Genomic DNA, 25,725 nt, shown 5'->3' on the forward strand with positions numbered 1-25,725 from the left:
CTGGTACACCTGGCCCCTGATGTAGTCAGCCATTAACTGCCCATTATAGTGAAAGTCCAAAATAGTGGGCCATCTAAGAGTTAAAAATAGATACAGATACACATATAGACAAACTAACCATAAGACTCTCATTTTTCAAAATAAAAGGTTAGATTCTTTATCCTTCTTGCTACATCAGGCAGGATCCCTTCTGATGCTCCAATCATTGTTAATTTGAATGTTGACATTTAAGTTAATTTCTACTATAAACTATTCACTGAGTAATAATTAAACATGTGGTGGGTACTCGATATGGTATACAGTATAGTGCAAGTATATAACTAGGGAATAGCAATATTTAGATATTAATGATTATACTCAATGATAATTATATGCAGTTCATGTAAACTATTCTGTACCTACACTTCTCATATTTCTCTAAGAAAATTTTATTTTTTCTTATATAAATGTGTATTTGGAGAAGAATAACTACTCTAACTTCATCTGATTCCCCAGACTGTAGCTTATTTAGTCATTAAGAAAAATATGTTTAACTATTGAATAAATCTTTCCTTGTATCACACAATGTTGCACAAATCACTGTGGTTTCACGCTCTTGGTGATTTTCTCCCTGCACTTTTCTGTTTTCAGGAATATCCTACTGAAGTATAGACAATATTAAATAAATCTTCTTGTGTTTATATTAAGCACATATGTGATCTACAATGAATTTGATCACATATGCATGTATCTATTACTCATAAACATAGTCCAGATTTTCAAAAGTGAAAAAAAGTTATTGGCACAAAGATAGGGAGGCAGCTCAAGGGACGCCTTGAGCTGAGTTACATTCCAGATATTCACACTATTTCATTGTTATCCACTAATGTACATAATGATGAATTTCATTGTATTTCTATGCATGCATCTGCTATCCTTTGATCATATTTATCCCTCCATTTCTTTATCTTATTCTCCACTCCTAATTCTTTTCCTTTTTCTAAGAAATCCCTAGTAGTCCACTCTTATTTTTTTGATTTTGCTGTTTTATATTTTTCCACACAAGTTCAATAAATGAGAGAAAATGTGCAATATTGGTCATTGTGGGACTAGATCATTTACTTATTGATTTATGGTTTCACCCATTTCCAGAAGAAAAATTATTTAATTGTTCCTAGTGACTGAAGACTCCACTGTGTATGTATCCCATATTTTACTCATTAATTCATCCATTGAGGGCACTTAGACTTATTTGATAATTTGGCTATTGTGAATATGCAGTAATAAGCATGGATGTACAGATATTTCTGTTATAAGCTGACTGATTCTTTTGGGTATACACAGATGTGATATGGGTGTTCAGTTTTTAATTTTGAGGATCATCCATAGTGGCTGAGTTAATTATATTCCCACCAGCAGGGAATAAGAGTTCCTTTCTATACACATCCTCACCATGTTTTATCGATATTTATATTGTCAATAATAGTCATTCTGACTGATATTTGGGGGAATCTCAATGTAGTTTATTAAGTCAATACTGGGATTTGATCATAGGACATCATGCTTGCCACACACTGTAAATCTTGAGCCACACCAAAGACCCATTATAATTTAGTTTCTTTTTAATTTATTTTTCAAATAGGTTCTCTTGCTTTTGCACTGTCCAGACTCTGACTTCATAACCCCTACCTCTGTCTTGTCAGAAGAGGGCATTACAAAGGTAAACTGCCACATTCAGTTCACAATGTAGTTTTGGTTTACATTTCTGTGCTAAGGATATTGAACATTTTTTCATGCATTTATCGGTCATTCGTTCTTCATTTGAAAAGTGCTCAGTGCACTTGTCCAATGTTTGACTTGATTATGTGCTTTTTTGTGTCACATTTTTGAGGTGTTTATATATTCTGGATGTTAATCCCCACAAACATCACTATGTGACAAATATTTTCTCCCATTATGTAAGCTATGTCGGGACTCCATTGAGTGTTTGTTTTACTATACAGAAAATTTCCCACTTATAAAATTTTGCTCTTATTTCCTGAGAAGCAGGGAAATACTCAGTACTTCTTTGTTTACATTCCAATAATAACGTGTTTCCTGTTTTTCTCTAATAGTTTCAAGTTATAGGTCTTTAATCCCTTTGGATTTGGTTTTTGTACATGGTGAGATTCACACAATTGCAGATCCAGCAGCAGTTTCCCAAATGTTTTCTTCAACAAATTCATCCTTTCCACAATGAAGAAATTCTTTAAAAAATCACAAAAATAAATATTAAGTTCAAGACATTTTTGGTGCTATATATGTCATGCACATAGTGCACTTTCACCTTTTCCAAAAAGTAATATCATTAGAGAGGAAGAGATTTGCATGCATCCTGCACTTAGTTAATAATAATGGATTGCCATGCTGATTTTAGGCCACTCATTCAAAGACACCATCCCCTCTACTTGAGACAAATGCATATATTCTTCCAAGGACAAGATGAAATTTATTTGTGTGTTGTTATAAACACACAATGTGCAGACTCCATGTGTATTTTCATGGTATATATAAGAATAAGAAGAGATGGGAGACAATGTGTCACTTTGCTGGGGAACAAATGTGGGTGATTAATAATAAAAGCAAATATGCCTTATTTGTTGGAAATTAAAATTTTATCCAACACACATATATAATATAGAAAATCTCACTTCAGTGAAATGAAAAAAGGCACAATGTTTTGAATGGATCCTCAAAACAAATATGCATATTAAATACTTGTCCCTTTTTTATTTAATGCTATGCATAAAAGCATTTTAATTTGATGTGTGTATTTCCAAGGGATATGTAAAACCTCTTGCTGATGTGCCATCAAGAATTTTGCATAGTTTTTTTGTTGAAATTTCTTTTGATCAGATGCCATATACTGAAAATTTGATCATTTAACCAAGTGAATGTATTCATGAGTGAGATTAATGACCATGAATTAAGCAATTTAATAATATTTGGAAAAAAATCACTGCCATCCAATAAGTATTGTAATTGTTATCCCCATTTTCTAAATCAAGAAACTGTCAATGCATATTTACAGTAGTTCCTGTGCTTTTCATTTTTGTCTATTATCTTATTTAAATTACAGGGACACCTAGAAAATAACCCAATTTGCATTCACATAACTGAAGTAAGGGCTGCTCTGCTATGGAGTCTATGAAGACGGCAGAGACCCCGGCGGAGGCGGCGTCTCGGGAATTCCTGGCTGAAGTGGCAGACATCCTGGAACTTACAGGCTTGCAAGAAGAGGCAGAGCTGCCAGCCCAGATCCTGGCTGAGTTTATGAGGAACTCACGGAAGAAGGATAAACTGCTTTGCAGCCAGCTTCAGGTACTAGACTTCCTATAGAATTTCCTGGCTCATGAGGATACTTGCCAGGGCCTGGATCCCTTGATTTCTGAAGAGGCAAACCGACAGAAGGCAATTGCAGCCAAGGAGCAATGGAAAGAGCTGAAGGCCACCTATCAGGAGCATGTGGAGGCCATAAGAAGTGCTGTGACCAAGGTCCTGTCCCAGGTGGAGGAGGCCCAAAGGAAGCGCACACAGCTCCAGGGGGCCATTGAGCAGCTCCAGGCCAAGAAACAAGTGGCCAAGGAGAAAATCAGAGCAGCCCAGAAGCAGTGGCAGCTGCAATAGGAAAAACATCTGCGGAATCTGGCAGCGATTTCTGCAGAGGTAAAGGAGCGTCAGACTGCAACTCAGCAGGAGCTTGAGCGATTATATCAGGAACTTGGAACCCTGAAACAGTGGGAAGGACAGAAACAGGATAAGCTGCAGAAACACCAGACCTTCCTCCAGCTCCTATATATCGTACAGGGTAAAACCCTGGTCCCTGAGTCGGAGGTTAAGTGCCCACCTACCACAGGAACTTCCCCTCTGTCTGCATATCCCTAATGCAGGACGTATTATAAATTCTTAAGTACAACCTGTTTTCTGACCATGGTCCAAGTTTGAGTAATCTCTGGATTCTTTTCATTTAAGACCTCTGGCTCTCTCTATTACCCATTTATCTTCATGTGCTGGTAGGAAGAACTACAGTGACTCAAAAGTTATTAACATGAGAAGAGCAGGACTGGTGTGAACGGAGAGTGTGTAGATGTCCTGAGTCCTCAGGGTTTGCTTGCCCAAATTCATATGAGGCAAAAATTCTGAGATTAATTCCATAAACAATGTTTTATGTAGGTGTTTAGACAGGAGAAGATAATTTTATTGACTGATCCAAATGTTTGTTTAGTGTTTTGTGTAAGACCCTTGCTGTGTACCCAAGGAGCTACAACAGTGAGCTTATCTAATTCTGTTTTATGGTAGCCAGATGTTATATTCTTGATATCTTGTGAATTAACACGTACCTTGATTACTCTTCTTTTTTCATTATTTGATTGGCTTTCGTGATCCACCCTTGTATGTTCTGTTTCAATGAGGTCTAGTGATAATGTGATCATTTCCTGCCTTCTGTTTTTTGTGTAGAGAAAAAGTACTAGTTTTTATAAATTCTTATTGTTATCAGATAATATATGCATTTGGATTATTCTGAAATAAACATTGAAGATTGCAAATTTCTTGACTTTATGTATTTTCACAATCTTTCAATTCATAACATTTTCTGTTTTCTGTTATACTTTTTTTGCTTTATTTTTCTCTGGAAAATAATTTTGAGGTTTTCTGCTATGCTGGGGAAAATAATCTGCTAAATTTACTTTAGTTTCATTAGAGAATGGCATCTATGTAATAAATACTTTTATATTTGGCAAGGAAAACAATTCTTGCCTTGGTATGGTCTTTCTTTAATATTTTATATGGTTTTAGAATGAATGTATGTTAGAATTGTGTATAATGATTTCTATATATCTATTAGATTTTGTTTCTTTCAGTTAAATCTTTTATATAATTACATTTTGTGGACTATTACCTTCTCAGATAGGTGTGTTCAAGTCTCCAACTAGGATCATGGATTTATTTCTCTATAGTTCTGTTAAGTCTGCTTTATATACTTTGTAGCTACTTTACTAAAGTATATACAATTTACATTTTTATCTTTCTTCTAAACTGAACCTTTGCTATGGTGTGGGTTGTTTTTTTCATCTATAGGCTCATGTTTTTAGACTTGAAATCAAATACTTTCAATATTAATATTATGTCTGTCTGGTTACCCCTTTCCTGGCATATCTTTCCCTTGAATTCCATCTTGTTTTGATTTTCAGCCTTTCTTTATCAGTAGTATGCAGCATCTAAAAGGCTACTTTAAAAATTAGGATTTATCTTTTGCCAATTTTTTCATTTTCATTTTTATTCATTGCTTTTCTTTTGGTTTTATTTACTTATTTTTATTCCTTTCATCCTTTCTCTTGTTTAGAAGCTCTTCTCTGCCATTTTAACTGTCATAATTAGCAAAATCTAAATTTTGATCTTCTAAACATTAAAGCAAGCATAGGAGGTATGTCCATTAATGGATCATCCTACTTGTAAATAATAATATATTTTTGTTTAGCTTATTACTTCTAGCCTTTCTTAAAAATTAAGCTTTTTAAATCATTATTTCATTCAGTCAATGCTTTATATTTACTTACCTTTTTTGCCATCCTATTTTTATATTTCAATGCTTTCATGTGGAATGATTTCATCTGAAATAAATGTCTTATATTGTCAGTCTTTGAATAATTCTAGAGTATTTTCAGTCTTAGGTCTTTAAAAAGTTTTTTACCTCTTTTACATTAGCTACTTCTAAGACACTAACTATTACTTAGATTTTGATTTTGTTTTCTTCATGTTGTAAATTATTTTGTATTCATTATTCACTCCAGATGGCATTCTAGTTTCTTTAAATATATTTTATTAATTGCATGTTGCTAATCATTAGTTTTTTGAATTTTTATTTTTGCTTTTTACTTTAGGAAGCTATATATGAGAACCCAATGTATTTATTTTTATTTTACTTTTTTTGTTTTTGTTGTTCTGGTTCAAGATTCACATTTTGAACTTATCTTTCATCATCTTAAATATATGTAGACATCTTGTTGGAAAGGTTCATACTTTACAAATTTATGGGCTTATATTACATATTTCTTATTTATTGGTATGTTTGTATAATTTTACTATAAGCTGTCCATTTTCCCTTGGCTTTTTCTTTGGGGATACCTGATGCTCTTTATTAAATTGAAAGGATTTGTGTTAATTTCTGCTATCAATGTAACATGTAGAACATGTACATATGTTTATATATATGTATATGAATGCATGTATATATATAGAGAGAGAGAGAGAGATCGTTTTATATTTTTTATATCTGTACATTATCCTATCTAATGCCTGAGTGTTTCCTTTTCATTAGTATTTCCAAAAGGCTTTTATTTCAGTTTTATTTTTTCTTTTAAAAGCACAGGGCTCAGGCTGGGAATATAGAGTACTTGCCTAGCATGTGCAGTGTCCTAGATTCAATCTCCAAGTCTACCAAAAGAGAAAAGTATGGACTTTGGCTTTAGTACTGCTTTTAATACTTTTTTTTTCTATTTTCTTGTTGTCTACATTATTCTTTTTTGTTCTGCTTTCTTTTGGTTTATTGTTCTCATGTTCATAAACACAGTTGTGTATGCACATTTTTATTTACCACTCTGAGAATATCACATATTTTAATACATGTACTATCCATTGTTTGTAGGTAGATTGTAATTTTAGTATTGATTTTATTATAAATCAAGGAATTTTACTTTGTCGTTTTCACTTCTCACATGTATTTAGGATAGTGTTTAGTCCCTAAGTGAACTTAAGATAATATTCTTTACTATTTTTACTCTGCCAAATTTTGTGATTTTGTTATTCATTTTTATTTTATCAGCATCAAATAATGATACCTATGAATTGTTTCTTAAAATTTATTAGTTCTATGTAGGCACAACTATATATACATATGTAACTATACGTATTTTATGTGTGTTGATGTGATCATTGTATGCTTTTAAAAGGAAGGGACTTTATCATTTTTGGTTATCATTAAATTAACAGGATCAAGGAAAACCCTTATAAAGAGAAGACATACAGAATGTTTCTTGAAAATGTAGATGGTTAAAAAATGGAAAAAGGAAAAGATAACACAGACAAGATTTTTAAGTGTAGCCAGAACTTTGTATGTATGTACACAATAATATCCCCAAAGACATCTTACTTATATAATGTGTTTCTGTTCTATCTACCTTTTCTAAAATATTTTCTGACAGAGATATAAACATTGAATATCCTTTTAACTCCTGGGAGTCATTATCTCTGACCTTATATATCCAACCAACCAGTTAGTGGTATTTGTTTGCAAAAACCACAATTCTTTATTGAGTGCTTTCTGTGCTTATGTGACATTGCCTGTCTCTGCAGATTTTCTTGTCACCTTCATAGATAGCTAATCTCTCACATGCTATCTGCATAACTTTGAAAGTCATAGAGTATTAAATTATGGTTTCATAATATTCTACCCTGCTTATTCTAAGAAGAAATGATATTTCCTACTTTTATTTATTGCTTATAGTACTAAACTTGTGGTAATGGTGATCAATGAAGGTATTAAGTAACCCTGAAAGTAAATGCCTTTTCTTTCTTGTGTCACCAATACAAATTTATGTAAGAATGGGCTTGTGTATTGTACTGAGACATTATTTTCAATAATATTGTTTGAAAAGGGAGTAAAATAATTACCTACTAGGTATATGAAATTATCATTCAGATATGAGAAGTTTCTGCTAACTTTGAAAATGGAATAATTATCTAGTTTCACACAATGTTAATTTTCCCCCATTTTAGAGTCTTTCTGAGGTTAATACATCTTATTCCTATATTACAGAGCTTATGTAACATGTATTAAAATGTTTATGTCTTCCTCTTTGAAAAAAAATAACAAGGAAAAGTAGTGCATACATCAACAAAATTTACATAAAAATTATTAACTCCTCCTGAAGACATTAAGACTGAAACCTGGGATTGTGGTTTCTTGGGTTCTCAAATTTGCAACTGGAAATTAAAGGAATGATAATCAGAAAAACAGTGAAGCACTGTCAGCAGTTCACTGTGGAATGCTGTATAAAAAAGGTAAGGACATGTAAGAGACATTTTTTGAGTTGATAAAACTTTATAAACATTGCAGATTATAAATTAAATTGTTTATGTTTGGAGATATGGTATTTATATATTTTAAATATCTATCCAATTTTCAAGATTTTCTAAAACAAAACAAACTTTCTTACAAAAACCAGATAATATTAATCAGTTGATCTTTTCAAGTTGGTTTTATCATCTCCTATAATTTTTACTTTTGCATTTTGGCCCCTATTAAATGGTAGCAGTTGAGACAGTACAAAGAACTGGAATTGCTTTCTGATACCTCAAATAAGAGAGCTTCAGTCCATTGTCTTTCAAACCAGTGTTGTGGAACTTTACCTGGTACTCCATTTTTCATCTACAAAAGGAAAGTTTATGACCACAAAAATGGAATCATTAATACAAGGTTAGTATTAAACAAAGTATCGAGCTAATCAGTTAAGCAGTCAAGAGATGACTTATATACAAATACTTTATTGAGATTTTATGCTTTGATACAAATAAACCTGTATCAAATAATAAATATCAAAAGTGGTTCTTAACATTTCATTATATTTTAACAATTGGCAGTTAGAGTGTACACTTATGACATATTTGTTGTTAGCAATGTTGTAAGATTATGTGGGTTTAATTAAAATATATTTATTAATGTGTGGTGGTCACATGGGCTAAGGATAGGAGTAATATTTTATTTGATTGAGTAATTACCTCCAAAAAGTAGAAAAATTAGAAAACCAAAAATTGATGGAAACATCACAGGATTACTGTCCTCCAGAAATTTTTCTGATTAAGACGTGTCATTTTTAATTTAGAATTCCAAGAATTGATTTCAAACACCTATGTACTGTTACAAATATGCTAAGACTCAAGGAGATTTGCACCATTGTAGAATAAAGTGAGGAATATTTGACTGTTTCTTAATACTTTGAGTATTTTTGGTCAAAAAGGGAAGGGTATTTATTAGTCTCTCTTTTATCTTCATAGAATAATATGTATTTGACATGATCATGGGCTTATTATCTCTTACAGTCTTGGTCTTCTAATATCGTGTGTGTTAGTGGAGTATCTCTAAATTCCTGTGCATGGGAAATAAATGACATGGAAATTAGTAGTGAAAGAGTCTAAGAAGATTGATTTGATTATAACTGTTAAGCATTTTAAGTGGGAATGCTTCACTTGTGAATATGTGAATTTAACATTTATATACTGGTAGACTTATCCAAATCCTCTTTAATTTTCCAAAAGGCATCCAAGAAACATGGAAATACATAATCTAACACAGGTAACAAGATTTCTCTTCATGGGCTACTTAGATGGTCCAGAACTCTAGCACATTATCATTGAACTTGTCCCACCTGTGTACCTGGTCAGAGTGCTTGGGAACCTGCTAATCATCACAAGACCCCTCACCACCAGACCCTATGTCTTTCTTCCTCTAAAGCATGTTATTGGCCTACATCTATTCATCTTTACCACAAACCCAAAGAAAAGTTTGCATACCCAGCCTTATAGGAGAATGGTCTCCTTTGTTGGGTGCCTACTAGAGTTATCACTTTTTATTCTTTTTTGGAGCTTTGTGCAGTATTCTTCTGACTATAATACACTCTGCTTTTTATGTCCTTCTTTATAGCTCTGTATTACCTAGTAATTACACACCATGGCCTCTTAAGACTTCTGAGTTTTGATATCTTTCTTGTAAGGCTCTTGGTCTCCCAGAAGGGCTATTTTATTACCTTACAGTTTACTAATTTCAAGGATGTAGAAATTGAAAAGTTCTTCTGTGACACTTCTCATGCCCTTAATCTTTCTTGTGTTACTTATTCAGTAACATAATCAAGTATTTTTTTGGTGCCAGTTTAGTAAGTCTTCCATTCTTGGGGATTCTGTCCTCTTACTATCATTGTATTTTTCCATTCTGAGAATCCCATGATAAACTGAAAAATGTAAACTATTTTCCACAATGAGTCTTATTTATAAGTTTTGTGCATATTTTATGGAACAGGCCCTGGTTTGTGCCTTGGTTTAGCTTTATCACATTATTTCCAAAACAATACCATGGCTTCCATCAGGAAGTGGAGTATAAAATTTATCATAGTATCATGAACCTATGTAGAATATTACATAACCAATCCTACTTTTTTAGGTAAAGACACCCAATACCATTCCAGGAGAATCCTAGATGGTGGTCTTCTTAACAGTTTTGTCACTCCAAGAACAGACAATTGTGGGGTTTTTTGGGTTTTTTTTTTTGTGCAGTACTGGGGTTTGAGTTCACAGCCTCTCACTTGCCAGAAAGTTGCTCTTACTACTTGAGCTACTCCAACAGCCACAAGACTCATTGATTACTGTGGTTTTCTTTTCATGTTTCCTGGGAATCACAGGACACAGCAGTGTGTGGCACTATTTGTACACATTATAAGAGAACAGTTAAAGATCACAGAAAATATAGAGGAATAATAATACATCATAGACCCTTCTTGCTCTTACTCCAGAATAATCTTGTAGCTGAGTTCAGCTCCACTATGCTTGTCATCAATTCACTTATCCTCCAATGGAGATTTAATGCTAGTGTTTGGCTTCATGATAGTTCATGGAATTGATGAAAGTAATAAAACGTACCTGAGATGCACCTGTGGTTGAAGCCACCAGACCTCTCCTTTAAACTTTCTGATGGCTTTCAATTAATAAAAAATTTAGTAAACTGGACAATTTAGTAAATATGATAATTTAATTGTTTTATTATTCATTTATTCACATGCGCATACATTGTTTGGGTCATTTCTCCTCCCTGCCCCCCTTCCCCATCCTCTCTCCTGATAATTTAATTTTTAAACCTATCTCAAACTTACTGTTTTTGAGATATAGGAACAGGCTGTTAGTATGTTTGAGGCTCAGCATTGCCCTCCATAGTGATTTCTAGTTGAGACAATAGAATTGAGTAAAGGTTAAGTAAAAAATGGTCACTCTCTGCAAGATTAATTTGTGAGGTGCATATTTTAAAAGGGCAAAATAAAATTTAGATGTGACTATTATTTGTATAGATGAGGTTATTCCTTGTATCATTCAAGCAAGTTTTAATATGATCTAAAGTGCTGTTTTTACTATTTCTTTATGAGACATTTTAGTTTTGTGGTTTTAAATACATATAGTACTTAGAGATTAATGACTCACTATCATTTCTGATTCCCCAGAGTTATGGTTCAATTGACAGAAAGGCATCAAAATCTTTAGGCATTGAATTACGCATTGTTTCATTCTCCAAAATTCACCTAAATCAGTTTTGGTTAATCTATTTAATGTTTGCTGCCTCCACTTTCATGCATTTTAGTGATTTCCTATATAATTTTAGTGATTTCCCATATAAATGGAGACAAGCTAAAATACCACTTTGTTTGTGATCCTGTCATGGACATATATTACCATTATTGCTACATAGTAGCAGCTGGAAAATTCAAAACTAAAACATCATGGCAGAGATTTAATGTGAGTTAAATTGGGGGAAAAGGTTGAAGGAGGAGGTAGCTTGTATATCTCATTATTCTAAGCACCATCGTCCTTTGAAAATTTCATTAATCAGTAACATTAATATTTCTCTCATAGTGATCCTTCTGTGTAAAAAAATAAATAGTCTGATAAAATATTTTAAAATTTCCAGATGGAATTTACTGCCACACAAGTTGTAGATATGCATCTTATTCTGCTTAATTCCATTAAGCAGTGGAGCACAAAGAGGTGGAGGGATTATATATTTCTGCATATAGGAGCAAATCAGTGATGAGACCAAGAATCAGCTTGGTGAGTCCCATTCCAGATTCTTGTCACTTACATTGGAAACATTATTCAATAGCCAGCTGAAAATTTCTTCAGTAGTTATCATGGAAAAAATATTTTTGGACAGACTGCAATAATATTTTCTGTTATATTTCATGAAATAGAGGATGAAGTGAGAATGACTTGTTTTTGTAATTGGAATATGAATGTATATGACTAATAGTAAAGTTGAATATGCATCAAATGTTGGCAATTAAACACATATCCTCCAATAACATATCATATAGATGATGTAACTTTTCAGTGTATGCAGGTAGGAATAAGAAATTTTAAATGATTTTCATGACAATAATCTTACACGATATACCTCTTTGGCTCATGCCATGATTCACTTAAATCCTTTAAAAGAGATGTACAAACTTCACAGAGACCGTAATTGACGTGTAGATATAAAATAGTGCATTACAATATCACTTTTAGAGGCATGGCTGATATTCTTCTGACTGATGGTCTATTTGTACTTCATGTTACCCCATAAGTTACAAAGTCATCATGAACCTTCACCTCTGTAGTGTCTTGATTATTCTATTTTTGTTTAAACTCTTAGATGACTACCTGCACAATTCAATGTCTTTTACTTTACTTAATCAAGGACATGGAAATTTCCAAATTCTTCTTTGAACCTTCAGGATTTCTTAATTTTGCATGTCTTAACCCCTTATTTTCTTGAAATCGAATGCATTTCCCACTTGATGGATCCACATGTTTTAATGCAATGTTATTTCCACCATTCTGAGGATCCTATCTTCAAATTGGGACCATAAAGTCTTCTGCATATGTAAGTCTCACCTCTCAATTGTTTGCTTATTTTAGGGGACAAGCACTGGTGTTTACTTTGGATCACTGTTTCACAATGTCTCCAGAAGACATTCTGGCTTCAATTATTCATACTGTTTTCACACCTGTATGGAATCAGTTCCTCTACAGTCTGAAGAATAAGGAATTTAAAGGCTCCCTGTGGAACCTGTAGTACAGAACACTAATCTAATGGCTTGTGCCTCCAGTTGGAATACAAAATGCAACAAAAGAGTCTTCGGGAGGGAGGAAAGCTTAGTTCTTTTAATGTATACAAATATTTGGTTTGGGAAGTTGAAATTTATCTGAAGATAAATTGGGAGAGTTGTTCAATAATGTATATGTAATTGTTGTCAAGGGGCTGTTCACTTGACATTGTGAAGAAATTAAATTTTAAATTTTACTTGTGCCATAATCAAAATGCAAATAAAAAGCAAACAAATCTAAATAAAATGAGACAAAATAAAGTCCCAAATACATGAAATTCCTCCTCAGTAGAGGAAAAGTCTTAAAATACTAGTTTACATACAATTTCATTTCTTGTTCTTCCCTCATTAATATAAAGAATCCCCTAAATGTGATGATAATGTGGACCAATTTGGTAAATTATTACATATATGCATTATACTCCAAGGTCTTAAAATAGTCAATAATCAGATTGTGCATCTAGTCCCTCATACTAATGACTCTACTACAGTGGGTTCCATACCTGTTCCTACTTGTTCCATGGTTGTCACATCAGTGGCCTCATATCTGTGTCAGCGTTCCTGTAAATTATGAATGTGGAATGACAGCTGATTGAGGACTAATTAGGGAAGGACAGTGTGTTGGAATTCCTTGCTTATGAGCAAAAAGAGTTACATTATTACCCTATAAGTTCTGTGGTAGACACTGGATAGAAGAAGATCCATTTGAAGCATTGGTTCCTCATCATCAGGATATAAATGCAATTTGTTTAGTCAAACGGGAAGGGTACAAATGTGAAAAATTTGAATATGAGGACTGTGTGTTTATATAAGAACATCAGTGTAACCTTATTCAAAGTTTGATTTCCTCCAAAACTGATTCTATTTCCTATAGAAACTAATCCATAATAACAGAAAATGGACTCCTTTGAACTGTTCTGGAAGCACTAAAAAGATTTATGAATTTTATGGATTATATGAAAATAACAATAACTGCAAATCCATGAGTGATTAATGAGAGATTCCTTAGTTCCAAGTTCTGAGCTAAGTGGATTTTGTTCCATATAGACTGTTTCAATCTTTGACATAATCTGTCCCAAGTTATATTCCAGAAAGCAAAAGAGAACACAATTTTTTATGTAATTTGGTTTAGGAATTGAGGTTAAAACATTGAAGTCAGGTTTTATATTATCTCTTCTTAGAGACACTGCATCCTGTCACGGGGTACATGTCACTAACATTATGAAACCCCTTGATCACTGTTTGGAGTTTGGGTGCAATAATGAGGATTAATTGTGCACCATTTCTAAATGGCAGGATGTATCTAAGACAATTTTTTCAATAAAAGATCACAGTTTGATTCAGCTTTCTCAGTTCTAGGTATACACCTGAAGGAATTAATTTCAATATACAAGAGTAATACTTGTATATCCATGTTTATCATGACACTATTCACAATTGATGAGTTTTGAACACAGCCTCGGTGTCCTCCATAAATTAATTAGTAAAGAAAATCTTGTACATATGTACAGTGGAATAATATTCATCCATAAAGAAGAATGAAACTATGTACTTTGCAGGAAAATAGATGGAACTGGAGGTCATCACGGTAAGCTAAAATAGACAGAATCAGAAAGACATGTTAGATGTTTTTACTTCATATGTAGAATATAGGAGAAAAGAATATGTATGTAGAATGGAGATGATACAGAAAGAGGAAGGGGAAAGCTTAATAAAAGAGGGTAATGGTGGTGAATGATAAAAGTACATTATATGCATGTATAAAAATGTCATAAGGAAATCCATTACCTTATACAATTACATTATTCTCACTTAGCTAAGTGTATTCCTAGATGTTTTTTATTTTGTTTTTGAAATTTTCAGATGATCATTTATTTTTGAATATTCAATTTGATAATGTAGAAATCAAAACATATACAATATTAAAGAAAGCATGACAAGTAAATGAAATACCAATATAAATTGAAAGAAATAAAAGACTGTACTAACAGCCTACATAAATGTTTGAAACTTTGATGTTCATCACAGTAGTAAAGAATAGGTTTCTTAATTATCTACTTCCTAATAAGCATATCTGACTGTTAATTGGTTCAGGATCTTTGATTTATGATAAACCTTTTCTTTAATACAAAGGACAATAATCAAAAGTAGAGATTATCATTCTCATTGTGCAGAGCTGGAAACTGAGTCATGAATAAATTAAGTACAAGCTCCAGGAAACTTGGCTGGAAAAAGCAAAGTCAAGATCTAAACACAGATCTCCCATTCTCAGATTTTCACTCCCCCTCCACCTCCCCACACACACCATTAAGACACCTTGATATTTGCTTTCTTGGGTTTATCATTATTTTTGCTGATGTGAGATTTTTTTCTCTCCTGTATTCTGATTGTATCTGTTACCCAAAGTCATTCTGCCAAGGGATTCCCTTCTCCCTCCTTCAGGTTCTCATGACATTGGCCTTTGAAGGGCACTAATCTCTGGATTTTTCTGCAGAGTTGGAATAGCAGTGACAGCAGTCAATGTCTCTATTATTCTCCTCCATCTTCTGTTACTCTCACCACTGCCCTCTATGTATTTTATTTTATTTATTTTTTATTTTAAACTTTTGAGACTGGGTCTTTCGTGTCACCCAGGTGGAAATTGTAATTCTCCCGATTCAGCTTTCTAGTTCTGGGATTACAGCTGTGTAAAGTGGCTGAATGTGGTTGGTGGTCTATATATACCTATATGAAATATAACTAAGAAATCTCTTGCAAATGTTTTAAGTGGCACGGGGAGGGAGTTGATGGAGAGAGATGATGGGGTAATGTAACTAATGTACAGTATAAGTCTAATCAAAATTGTCACTAAGAATTTCCCCCTGTAAGACAAATATATCCTAATAAAAATGCATAAAAATTAAAATAAATGCAATCTACTGGGACATTTTCTTCCATGTCAGCCAAAACTGTATTTCCTCTGTATACATACTGAAATGATAAGAAATGGGATATCACATTTTCTCAACTAATCAAATCCTAAGAATTGTTTTTTGATAATATTCATACAATTGTCTGATAATAAAACAATCTTCATATTATTCTAATAAAGTAGATTTAAAGTACATTCTTTGCAAATATTTGAAAAGAAAGAATTTAAGAAATGTAATGTGTCATGTAATTTTTTTTCTAAATTAAGATTGGTACTGAACAGTATTTGACAAGTCTTTGAAAGTGGTAGCAGTAAATATTCAAAATGGTTGAAAAATGGTTCAGAAGTGAGATTAACTGTGATGTTATTTATTCAAGAAGGTTAAAATAATAGTGGCCATTTTCCATGAAGTGTGCAATGCTAGAATCCTTCAGTTCTTACAATCCTTCAGTTATTCCTTCAATTAACATTTATTGATCAAGAATTCTGTGCCAGGTACCTGCTATTCATTGATGAGTAAGAGAGGGATGAAAAATAATTCTGGCTCTATACTAATTGAAGAGGACTAAAATCTACAAAATGAAGTTACAAGAAGTACCTAATTAAATGTCCATAATTTTTACAAAACAGGCTATATCCTACAGGCACCCAATCCTTCCCACAGCACACCACTATCTGAATTCCCAAGCCTCCTTGCTGACCCCCTTTCTTTCTGCAGGCCTACACAAGGGTTGTCTGCCTTTGGAGGTTTTCAGTCTGTTTCCCCACTAAGTATAGAATAGCTCCTACCTGGATAAACCTCAGCTTTCCACTATCCATTGGACTGGACTGTACTTTCTCTAATGAGGTCTTGAACTCTTCCAAGCATGTCCTAATCTTGGTAATCTTGCTCAGTACTGGGCTTCACACTTCGTTTTCTTATAAACCATCATTACTCTTTTTTTCACAACTTAGTAATTCTTTATACTAAATGTCCGTTTTTAACTAATGTGTAGTCATCTTCTGCTTGGATCCTGAGTATGTCTTATTAATTTGTCTCAATTTGCTTCCTATGTTAAAAAAATAACTTAAGTCACAAAAACACTTGAGAGCATCCAAAGTTCTCACACCTCGTAAATAACAGTCTGGGATTTGAGCAGAAGTATCACTCTAAAGTACATTAAGAGAGGGACTAAATGGAGAAAAAATTGATTAGCAAAGATGTTTGAATATGAGGAACATAATGCAACCTGAAAGACAATGAATGAGAGAATTGGGAAGAATTGGTTATATTAAAAAGTTAGAAGGATTGAGACATGGTGGCAAAGAGGCATTTTGTATTTTAAATCTATAGTGATTGACATAGTTTCCTTATTTTCAGTCTCAGCTTGTTAATTATACAGAAAAGCTGCTCATTCTGTAATTTGTCTTCTGTTTTTCTGGTACTCTCTGGAAGGGATTGTCAGACAGAAGGATGATTTTATGGAGTCTGAAAAGTCTTTTAATTATAGGATCATATCTACAATTAAGTGCAGTACAACTTGTTCCATTCCTGTTTGTGTTAATTTTGTTTCTCTTTTGCCTTGTTGCTCTGGTTAGGAAATAAACACTATACTGAATGATAGTGGAGACAGTGGTGAAATTGTCTCATTTATGACTTTAGAGGAAATGATTATATTCTGTTATTTAATTTGATGTTGGCTATAGGCTAGTCTTATATAACTTCTACTATGTTGAGATATATTGCCTTCTATTCCTAGTTTCCTCAGTGCTTTTATCAAGAAGGAATATTAAATTTGTCACAGAACTTTTCTTCATCTGTTGAGATGATCATTTGATTTTGTCCTTTATTCTGCTTATGCATTATATCATGTTTATTTATTTGAATATTTTAAAATCCCCTTGCATTCCATGAATGAAAATAACATCATCATGGTGAAAGATCTTGTAATATTTCTTTGAATTTGGATTGACCGTATTTATTGAAAATTTTTCATGTATGTTCATCAAAAATATTCTACAATTCTCTTTTATTTTTGGTCCTTATCTGCTTTTGATATCAGCATAATGCAAGATTCATAGAATGCGTCTTGTAGGGTTTTTCTCTTTGTAGTTAAAAAATTATTTCACAATCATTGGTGTTAATTCCTTAAATAACTGGTAAAATTCAACCCATTTACTCAAGGGCTTCTTATACTTTGAGAATTTATTCTTGCTTCAATTTCATTGCTTACTTGTTTATAAACTCTTGATTTGATTGCAATAGATCATAAATTTCTAGAAATTTATCCATTTTGCCAGATTTTCCATGTGGTAAAAGTGTAAGTTATTTGACATGTTCCTTGATGACCCTCTGAACTTCAGTGATATTGGTTATAACTCAGAGATGTAACAACTTGATTTCCTTGCCATTTACTTAATTCAAAGATGTGGAATTTGGTAATGCTCTGTGGTCCCTCTCAACTCCTTAATCTTATCTTTCTGAAATATTTTCATACGTTGCAAGTTTGATAACAGAGTTTTCTTCCATGGCTATGAAATGGTTGTAGTTAATTTTGTCAAAAACCAATCAAATATATTTCCCATTAAAAGTTACTCATATTAGCATTTTACATTTTTAACTTTTTTTCTTATTGTTGTAATGGGGTAAATTGTGACATTATACAAATTTCTTTTTTTCCCATTCAGTTCTTTTTTAATTATTTATTTTTTATTTTAGAATTTTTACATTTACTCATGTGTATACATTGTTTAGGCCAGCTCCCATTCTGCCCCCCTACAAAATTTCTCATAATTTATCATAGTTGAATTTACCCCATATTCTCCTTTATTTTCCCTCTCCCCATTCCTGGAGTAGTTTCAACATGTCTCATTTTTCCATTTACATATATGTGCATACAATATTTCCACAATATTCAAGGTATTTTTAAAAGATAATCATTCTAGACATTTAAGATTAGCCTGAATTTCTGCATGATACAAAATATGTTAAGTCTAATTTACCTAACTGTGTATTTGTAACTAAGTAGTAGTGAACCAAGAGGGCAATTGTTAGTATGTAGTGAAATCTATTGACTAGAGCATATTTTAGTACATTGTTATGGATCAAGAATACAAAATTTTTTCTCATATTTATAGATTCAAGTAATTGGCTTTACAAGCACAAAAGTGGCTATTCATCCGAACCTGAACTGATTGTTTGGGTCTGAACTTGGAACTGAAATCTGAAGCCCTAAATGTTTTCATTTTTTATTATTATTCCTTACAGCAGTCTAGGATTAAGTTTAAAATATCTATCACAATGGGCCGGTCCCCCGCCCCTTTGGCGCCACCACGTGTGTCCCAGCGCTCAGTGGCCACCCGACTCAGTCCCTCGCTAGCTGGTCTGGGCAGCGGAGGAGGACAGCTTGGTAGTGGCTGGAGCTTCGCTGTGGGAAGTTGTTCCTTTGCTGTCTCGCCGCCAGCCCTGCTCCCTGCTTCTCCACAGCCGCTGTTGGAGGCGAGCACAAGGAGGCGCGGGCGGCAGCCGCTGCTACTTCTCCCCGCCCGGGCGCCCGCGCCCCTGGGCAGGTGCTGAGCGCCTCAGAGCCTCCCCTGTCGCCTCCCTCACCGGCCCGGCCGCCCTGCTGCCACAGTGCACATGGGCTGCTGGAGGTAGATGGGCTCCAGGCCTGGGAGGTGGCGGTGGATGCGGCAATGGGCAGAAGCAGCCGCCGGTTCCAGCTGCTGTGGGGCCGCGCGCCCCAGGCGCTCTTGCGAGTCCCTGGCTCAGCCATGGGACCTCCATGAGCAGCAGCAGCGCCCTCGCCTCCTGCAGCCGCTTCGCCGGCCGAGTCGGAGCCATGATGACCGCGGGCTCCCTCCTCCTGCTTGCATTCCTCAGCACCACAACAGCTCAGCCACAACCGAAGGTCCCAAATCTCATTGGCACATACCGCCATGTTGACCGTTTCACTGGCCAGGTGCTTACCTGTGATAAGTGTCCAGCAGGAACCTATGTCTCTGAGCATTGTACCAACACGAGCCTGCGTGTTTCCAGCAGTTGCCCTGCAGAACCTTTACCAGGTATGAGAATGGCATAGAAAAGTGTCATGACTGTAGTCAGCCATGTCCACGGCCAATGATTGAGAAATTACCTTGTGCCGCCTTGACTGACCGAGAATGCACTTGCCCACCTGGCATGTTCCAGTCTAATGGTACCTGCGCCCCCCATTCAGCGTGTCCTGTGGGTTGGGGTGTGCGAAAAAAAAGGACAGAGAATGAGGACGTGCGGTGTAAGCAATGTGCTCGGGGTACTTTTTCTGATGTGCTTTCCAGTGTAATGAAATGCAAAGCACACACAGACTGTCTGAGTCAGAACCTGGTGGTGATCAAGCCAGGGATCAAGGAGGCAGACAATGTCTGTGGCACACACCTGTCCCTCTCCAGCACGACCCCACCTTCCTCTGGCACAGCCATCTTTTCACGCCCTAAGCACATGGAATTCCATTAGTCCCTCCCTCCACCTATGTTCCCAAAGGCAAGAAATCAACAGAATCTAACTCTTCTGCCTCTGTTAGACCAAAGGTACCAAGTGGAACCCAGGAAGGGGCACTCCCTGACAACACAAGCTCACCAGGTGGGGAGGAAGGCGTGAACAAGACCCTCCCAAGTCTCCAGGTAGTCACCCACCAGCAAGGCCCCCACCACAGACACATCCTGAAGCTGCTGCCATCCATGGAGGCCACTGGGGGAGAAGTCCAGCACGCCCATCAAGGGCCCCAAGAGGGGGAATCCCAGACAGAAACTCCACAAGCACTTTGACATCAATGAGCATTTGCCCTGGATGATTGTGCTTTTCCTGCTGCTGGTGCTTGTGGTGATAGTAGTGTGCAGTATTCGGTAAAGCTCCAGGACTCTGAAAAAGGGCCCCGGCAGGATCCCAGCGCCATTGTGGAAAAGGCAGGGCTGAAGAAAACCGTGACTCCAACCCAGAACCGGGAGAAGTGGATCTACTATTGCAATGGCCATGGTATTGATATCCTGAGGATTGTACCAGCTCAAGTGGGAAGTCAGTGGAAAGATATCTATCAGTTTCTTTGCAATGCCAGCGAGAGAGAGGTGGCTGCTTTCTCCAATGGATACACAGCAGACCAGGAGCGGGCCTATGCAGCCCTGCGGCATTGGACCATCCGAGGCCCTGAGGCCAGCCTTGCCCAACTAATCAGTGCCCTGCGCCAGCACCGGCACAATGATATTGTGGAGAAAATTTGTGGACTAATGGAAGATACCACCCAGTTGGAAACTGACAAACTTGGCTCTCCCGGTGAGCCCTAGCCACCTCAGTCCGAGTCCCATCCCCGGTCGTAACATGAAACTTGAGAACTCCACTCTCTTGACAGTGGAGCCTTTCCCACTGGACAAGAACAAGGGCTTCTTCGTGGATGAGTTTGAGCCCCTGCTTCGCTGTGACTCCACATCCAGTGGCACCTCGGCACTGAGCAGGACCGGGTCCTTTATTACCAAAGAAAAGAAGGACACAGTGTTACGGCAGGTGCGCCTGGACCCCTGTGACCTACAGCCAATCTTTGATGACATGCTGCACATTCTGAATCCTGAGGAGCTGCGGGTGATTGAAGAGATTCCCCAGGCTGAGGACAAGCTGGACCAGAAATTTGAGATTATTGGAGTTAAGAACCAAGAAGCCAGCCAGACTCTCCTGGACTGTGTTTATAGCCATCTTCCCGACCTGTTGTGACATGGGGATACTGCATTTTGGAAATCAGCTTAGTGGCTGGGTGGTTTTATTTTGGTTTTGACTTTATTTTCTTTCTTTCTTTTTTTTTGGGGGGGTGTGTGTGTGTGTGTATGTGTTTAACAAGAGTACACAGCCAGTGCGTGAGTATTTTTTTTCCTTTCATTTTTTTAAAAAATCCCCTCTGTGAAGTTAGTTTATAAGTCTTGTCTTTTCAAACTACAAAAATACCCACCACTAAAGTTTTTTAAGTTCCATATTTTTTCCTTTTTTTTTTGGCCTTCTTATGTATTTTCCAGATTGTTCTGTGAACTTTAAATTCACAACTTACCTGTGCAGTGTGGCTTTTCCTACACACTGGACAGAGAGGTCTTAACTTCTTAAAAGTGTACTGGCATCTTGGGAATTCTATAAATAGTCTTCATGTCTTTCAACAGCCATGCGTAACTGTTTTTTAAAAAATTATTACTGTTTGTATGATTATTTGTCCTTCACAAATGTTCTTCAAGATTAAGCAAATTTAAGACCCTGTTGAGTTACTGTAATGCAGTTAGACTTTGAGTTATCTTTTTTAACATGTCTTGTTGTATAGTTCATATTCATGGCTGACACTTGATCACACTATTGCTGATTGTACGGTTTTCACCTGGACAGTGTTTAGAGTGCTTGACTAATTGTACTACTCTCAATGCTAACATGCTCTGGACTGGAGAAATGAAATCCTCAAGCCATCAGGACTTGCTATTTCAGTGGCTTGGCAACTGGGCCGCCAGAGAACTTAAACTTCATCTTTTTTACGGACTGAGCTGTTCTAAAACACATTGCTGCACTTTGGAAAGTCAACATGTGTGCCAGTAGCACCTTTTCCATAGAGGATTTGCCCAGCTTTGCTTTAAAAGATGTCTTTGTTTTATACACACATTGTCAGTAGGTCCAGTCTGTCCTCAAAGGCCTTGCTGGGTTTCTTTCATCATTCAATCACTTTAATTAAAAATGGCTGCAGCTGTAAGAATTCTTGTCTGATATATTTGCAACTATGCTCCCATTTATAAACCTGCCCTCTAATACTCAGTTACTAGATTCTAATACAAAGATGGTGTGGACTACCTTTTTATGTTTGGGGTTTGTGGATAGAAGTGAGGGACCGATGATCAGAAAACTGCCTTCAATTGTACTAATTTATTAATAAATATTAGGTGTTTGTTAAAAAAAAGTTTAAAATGTCTGAGCATGGGTAAAATCTTACTAAGAATAGGTATAGTCATCATCCCCATAACCATCATCAACTATTTCAAAGTTGATGCCTTTCTAATAAATGAGTTTTATTCAAAGTGTGTTTAAGTCTTGTGTGTCATAATGGTTATCACATTTCTGTGTTTCCACAAGGAGACCTTGACTAGGTCAACATCAGAAAGAGATACCATTCATTTGTATATCGAAATGTAAACTTTAATGGCAGTGTCAAGCACATCTGTATTTGCATACCATTGAAAAATTATTTAGTTTCTCACAAAAAAGTGAGGACAATTTGCCATTCAAGCAGACAGTATTTTTCTTTCTCCTTGGGGCTCCCTATCTTCCATACAGATGGCTATGCAGTTCAAAATTTAGACCTAAAATGTAGAATAAATAGTTTGAATGTAAAACAAGGTAAATAGCTGGGGATGAGAAACAGTAGGTAGGGGAAACGTGAAAGTACAGAGTGATGGAGGAGCTGAATGTTATTGAGCTATTTCCTAGGCATATATAAAAATAAAATAATGAAACACACTAAAATTGTTTACAAAATGGTGAGTGTGGTAAGAAAGAGTAATAGAGGGGTGAAGCTGATCAAAATACACTATATGCAAATATGGAAAATCACAATGAAATCCATTGTACAATTAATATATGCTAATAAAAGAGAAAAAGAAGTCTGAAAAGCAAAAATCATTACATATTTTATATAGCATCATGATTTTTTGATAGAGCACATACTTTCCTCACACTGAAGCAAAATTAATTCTTAGACTCTAGGTAAAACTCATCGTTTCTGCAAATAATAATGGGGAATCCAAGAACAACAGACTTATTACAAGTCTTAAAAATGGGATGTGAGAAGTCAGGTTCTACCTGTTACAGGACATATATCATGTAAGAAAAGACTGATAAAACAACATCTTATCACATATTCTTTCAGAGACATAAATGTCTTGTTTGATACCGAATTGTTCTCAACTTTCATCTTTGAAAGTGATACTGGTGTCTAATCTCTCCTGTCTACTATGACATTGCTGCAGTTCCATGTTACATTTTTGCTCCTCACCAAGCACTCCAAAATGCCTAAAAGTGCAGCACATCTCCTAAAATTATACTTTACATGCAACATTTGATCATTTGTTCTCCCACAAATTATCCTCACAATGGTAATTGCCATTCTTTCTTTCATATGCAGTTAAAATGAGTATATGCTTAAGTTAAATATATATTAATTAAACAGTGACAATTTTTTCTGAATTTTTCACCTCCAGTCCTCTGTCTCAGGAAGCCCATTGACAGGAAGTTGAAAGTGATCATCATTTTCATTTCACTAACTAGTTAAACCAGGAGTTAAAACATACTCGTTCACAGGAGTACTTCTGCTCCTGCTTGCTTTCAGGCTCCATGTTCTTGAAAAACCTTTTCCTAACTTTTCACTTTAATCTTGTGTTTATCTTTACCATTGTATTGTATTTCTTATAGGCAAAAAAAGGAGTGGGTTGGGTAACTCCAAAATACCCATATTTGTCTTTTGATGGGAAAATTATGCCATGAAAGGCATATATAGTTCTTGCCATTTTTATTTGTTTATATTATTTGATTGTTTCCATAGTTCTCATATGCTTATTGGCACATTTGGTGAGATTTATTCTATCCTGTGAGTTCATGATTGCATTTATCTTCTTTATCGTCTGTGTGTGTGGTTCCTTTAAGTATCTTTTGGAAAGTTTAGTGGTCACTAATTCCTTTAGTTTTTGATCCTACATAAATATTTATTTGCTCTTCAATGAAGAAGGGTAGCTTTGATGGATACAGTAATATAGCTTGGCAGTTTTCTTATTTTAGGGCTTGAAGTATACCACTACATGGTCTTTTTATTCTTATGTTTCCGTTGCTGCTGTTATGCTGGTGGGTTTGCTTTTATATGTGACTTGACAATTCTCTGCTGAAGTTTCTATACTCCCTCCTTTCTCTGTATAGATAATGTTTTATGTTCAACATGCCATCATGTCTTCCCTGCTCTTACCTTCTTAGAGTACTAAAATCATTCTATATATGGATGACACCCACTTAAGTTTGGAGTTTTCCATTATTTTATCAATTATATGTCATATGCCTTTAGCATGCACTTCTTCTTCTTCTATGTCTCTGACTCTTAGATTTGATATTTTAAATATGTCCCAGAGTTATTGAATATCCCATTTGTGTTTTTGTACTTTTGTATTTACTGTCATCTGAATGTGTTAATATATCTACTTTTTCTTCAAGCCCTAATATTCTGTCTTCATTGCTCAATTCTACTGAAAATTCTTTGGACTGAGTTATCTATTTGACTTATTTTGAGCTTTGATTTCCAGAATTGCTATTTATGTTTTTTCCAGAATTTATGTATCTTTATTGAATTGCCTTTTCATGCCATGCAATGTCTTTATTACTTCATCCAGCTCTTTGAGTTTTGTTTAAGCATTTATTTGTGTCATTTTTTTAATTCAATGGGTTATTCTTTTAATTATTTTTCTAAGATTCCATATCCTTTTAAGGATTTCAACAAACAACAAGTACATACACAGAGACCATTAAATTTATATGCAGGACAAGAACAAAACAATAAAACATACAAAAATAGTAATCACAAATATTATATAATGTTTGTTACAAGTAAACAATAATAACAATCATAAAATATTTATGATATCCATGATAATAATGACTTAGTGAATAATTTTTGATAGAAACAATAAGCTTTTTTAATCATGAAGAAATCATCAGTGGGCTTGAAGTGAAAGCATAAGAAATTATCTGTTCAAAGGAGAAGAAATAAGTGAAGGATGTTTATAAGGACTGGGTGACAACATAAGACAACTACCATTCCCACAATAGGCATCTCACAAGGAAAATAAATAAGTCAAGAAAGAACATTTAAAAAATAATATTAACTAAAT

The 25,725-nt window shown here is 35.1% G+C and overlaps 1 protein-coding gene and 2 pseudogenes across 1 annotated transcript in view; 2 read left to right on the plus strand and 1 right to left on the minus strand.

Annotated features, from left to right (window-relative positions):
- The window catches only part of LOC141416804 (ankyrin repeat domain-containing protein 26-like), a 941,494-nt gene that overhangs the window by 476,611 nt on the left and 439,158 nt on the right, over window positions 1-25,725 (minus strand). The window lies entirely within an intron of this gene.
- Window positions 3,166-12,858, plus strand: LOC109677572 (outer kinetochore KNL1 complex subunit ZWINT pseudogene; annotated as a pseudogene).
- LOC141416494 (tumor necrosis factor receptor superfamily member 21 pseudogene) lies at window positions 14,488-21,627 on the plus strand (annotated as a pseudogene).

The sequence above is a fragment of the Castor canadensis genome, chromosome 14 (genome assembly GCF_047511655.1).
Source record: "Castor canadensis chromosome 14, mCasCan1.hap1v2, whole genome shotgun sequence".
Classification (NCBI taxonomy): domain Eukaryota; kingdom Metazoa; phylum Chordata; class Mammalia; order Rodentia; family Castoridae; genus Castor; species Castor canadensis.